The following is a 4,171-nucleotide window of genomic DNA, read 5'->3' on the forward strand; positions in this document are numbered from 1 at the left end:
CTTGCTCATGTGTGAGTTCATTCAAGGTGGATGGCCCCACTGGTATGGTACATTCTTGGGTACAATTCTTTTATCAATCTACCTGGACCCATTGGCCAGACACACAGGAGGCCCAGGAATGTAATCCTACCATGTACTTATAAGGTGAGGACCTAGAAATATTTAGCAAACAGCACTACTGTCTTTTAGACATGCTCAGTGAAATTTCTTTCTTTCTTATTTTTTTAAAGATTTTTAAATTCATTTTTTGACAGCGATCACAAGTAAGCAGAGAGGCAGGCAGAGACGGGGGCGGGAGGCAGGCTCCCTGCCGAGCAGACAGCCCGATGCGGGGCTCGATCCCAGGACCCTGGGACCACGACCACGACTTGAGCCAAAGGCAGAGGCTTTAACTCACTGAGCCACCCAGGCGCCCACTCAATGAAATTTCTATTGCCAGTGTGGTTTTAAACAGGCAGCCACTGGGTAGGGCTGAAAATGACTGTGTGTGTGTGGACACACAAGTACTTCTTTGCAGGCCTGCTTTCAGAAACTTTAGTGTTGGTAGTTTAGAAATAAGATAAGGATTGGTTTCAAATCAAACAGTAATATTTTAGTGCTGAAAATTTCAGTCAATTGGACATTGTTCCCCTTTCATAAAATTAGAATAAATCATTCGTAATGAGGGACACGAATCTAACTTCACTATTTGTAAAATTTCCTGAGTGGTAATGTATTGACCCATATTTCCTTTTTGACTCTAGCTATTATGAAAACAAGTTTTATGTCTCTCAACCCCCTGAGATTTAGAAATTCCAGAGCATCATGTAATTCCAAGCCAAATAATTGCCTTTAGTTTGATAGATTTACTTGGTATTGTATCAAGGTCAAGTTAACAATTTCCTATGATAATAGCATTTAGTTTCTTTTCTTTTCCGCATTTTCCCAAGCTCTCCATCTTTTTAGTGCATATTTGGGGAACTATCAGCCTGAGTAGTGAATTCTGCATTTTTAAAATCCATCACACTATGCAAACAGGTCAATGGTGTTAGGGATATAATATGTCAGCATCCAGGAGTGAATCTAAGGCAGAAATGTCTTATCCCTGAGCAGTTCAGCTTAAAGACAAATTTTCTCTTAGGAATTTTTCCCTCTTGCTAATTCTCATCTCTGAACAAAACTCAGTGATTCAATGGTTGTACTTCCATTGAGAAATCCATTTTTCTACTCTTTGTTTGTTTAGTTTTAGAGAGGGAGAGAGGGGTGGGTACCAGGCAGAAGGAGAGCAGAGCCTGATGTTGGGCTCAATCTCACATGATCATCATATGATCTGAGCTAAAATCAAGAGTCAGACACTTAACCAACTGGGTTACCCAGGCACCCAGAGAAATCCACTTTTCAACTGCATTATGGGGCCGGATGATATTATATCATCTTTTCCAACCTTCCCAAATCCCATTCATTCTATTGAGAGGTGTGGCTGGAAGTCTGCATGACAAACAGAAGAGGTGGCTTTTACTTGGTGTTGGCTTTCCCATCCCAGCTCTTCAAGAGGTAACAATCTGCTGAGAGAGTGGGGACTTGGTTTCCAGAGAAATGCAGGACCCCTGGGACACAGTCAAGGAGTGGAACCACTGAAGGAGGCGAGCATGGAATGGAATGGAGAGAATGGAACTCATATCCTGCCCCTTTCCCTCAGCTTCCTCTAAGATCAACGAGCCCTCAGCGCAGGATCTGAGGACCAGCAGAGGAAAGATTTCAGGTGATAAAACACATGAGGAACGTTGAAAGTTAGTAAGCAGGAGACAATCAAGGTACAGAAGACATTTTAAGACAGTGGATAGAACTTTGGTTCCGACACAGGAATGGGCTCTGACATTCAGGGAATAAGGACTGTCCGCATCTCAGCCTTCGGGCCTGGGGATCTGTGGGGCTTGGCTCTGTGAGACCCTTCATGAATATGGGGTGTGGGCCAGTGGAAAGAAGACAGGGGTTTTTTTTTTTTTTTTTTCCAACCAATTTTATTTACTTCAGAGGTCCTTTTTTGTATGTTGGTTTCTTTCTTTCTTTCTTTCTTCCTTTTTTTTTGAATTTTTTAAAGATTTTATTTATTTGACAGTCAGAGATCACAAGTAGGCAGAGAGGCAGGCAGAGGTGGAGGGGGAAGCAGGCCTCCTGCTGAGCAGAGAGCCCGATGCCAGGCTCGATCCCAGGACTCCGAGATCATGACCTCAATATGTGACTGTATTTGGAAACGTCTTTTTAGACGTGATTATGTTAAATTGAGGACATAAAGGTGGGCCTAAACCAACGTGACTGGTGTCCCTATAAGAAGAAAACCTCAGGACATCGATAAGTACAGAGGGAAGACTACGTGGTGATGCAGAGAGAAGGTGGCCATTGCAAGTCAGGGAGAGAGGCCTCAGAAGGAACTGGCCCAGCAACACCTTGATCTCAGACTTCTTGTCCCCCAGAGTTGCGAGAAAATAAAGTTCTGTTGTTGAAGCCACCTAATCTCTGGTAGTTTGTTATGGCAATTCCTAGTACGCTAATACACATGACCAGAGATATGAAAAAAAAAAGCAAAAACAAAAACAAAAAAAGAATTCTTTTAGAGCTGTGTTAAGTTCACAGTAAAATTGGGAGAAAGGTAAAGAGATCTCTCATATTCACCCTGGCCCCCACACATGCACAGCCTCTCCCATCATCAACATCCCCAGCCAGAGCGGTACGTTTGTGACAAATGATGAGCCTACATGGACACCTCATAATCAACCCCAATTGTAGTTGACATTAAAGCTCACTCTTGGCGTTGTACATTCGATGGTCAACAAATGATCAACAAGATGTATCCGTCGTTATAGTGTCATATTTCATTTCAGAGAAATCTAATCCTAATATTTACTGAAGCCTACCATTTGCAAAGAGCATTGGAGCAACTGCTAGAGTAGATAAAGACAAAGATGTGATATAATTCTGCAAAACGTTGGCTGTGAAAATGGGTCACCCATCTATATTCTTGAAGGAAGCATTTGTAGCAGGTGCCACGATGCACTGTGGAGTCTCCCTTCAGGCCTGACATAATTGCTCCTCCAGCTGCTGGGAGTGTTGCTGGCTGATGGCTCCTAGCCCAGTTCTTCTCTCCCGTTGCTCCACAAGGACTGAGGGAAGCTGCCTTTGCCAAGGTCCTACTGGAGTCAACTTGCATCTAAGGACTTAGTGATGTTGTATGTAAAGGGTCAGCTCCCTTCCCTAAATTTGGAACATTTCTGAGGGGCTACCTACCTCTAGGCTTCCTTTGGGATCAGTGGTGGAGGCCTCTGTTGCCACTGCACCATGGATTGATTCTCCCTCTGCCCTCTTTGGCTCCCCTCTATCCCTCATGGCTATTCCCTTGATCACTCCCCACGAAACTTCATGCAAGCAAACCTCTGTCTCAGAGTCTGTTCTCTAGGGCATGTGACCAATGACACCATGCATCCTATACTGTTGTTACTGATGTACTAAGGCCATTTTTTGTGCAGAATGAGTTGAAGTAATCAGACTGAAGACAGTCTGAATGTTCTTCATGGTAGAGTGAGAGGGTGTTGGTGAAGATTTTTTAACATTTAATGATACATCGTGTCCTATAGAAATAGTTGTCACTTTTTTTAAAAACTAAGTTACATTGTAGCAAAGTAATCTGAGATCCAAATATTTCAAGTTCCTCAGCTATTATTAGAGACCTGCCAGTCAGTGACCTCGCAGGCTGCTTAGAACCCTGAAAAGAGGGAGCGCACCTCCTGACCTTGAGCGTGGCTATCCAGAAAGAATACACTTTGAGATGTGATTGTTTACCTGAGGAGTGAGACCCCTTTGAAATCAGTCTACTGCTCTTCTTGAGTTTTAGAATGATTATATAGTAAAGACAAACAGGGGAAAACTCAGGCTCTAGCACCTGCTATGAACTCTGGGAACACCTGAGGACTACTAGGCATGGGATCTAAGAGAAGTCAACCTTTCTGTCATCCTGTGTCCTCACCTGTGACAGTGGACAAAGAGGAAGGAAGGTTGGCTGTGATCCTGAATCTCCAATTCTTTGACCTCAGAAGCTCCTGGAGAAGAAGTGCAAGGGGAATTCTTGGTCATTTCTTTCTCACGAGCACTTCTGTGTGCAGTAGTATTCACACAGCAAAGCCAGGACTTTGTGAAT

Source organism: Mustela nivalis, assembly GCF_964662115.1.
Source record: "Mustela nivalis genome assembly, chromosome: 5".
NCBI lineage: Eukaryota > Metazoa > Chordata > Mammalia > Carnivora > Mustelidae > Mustela > Mustela nivalis.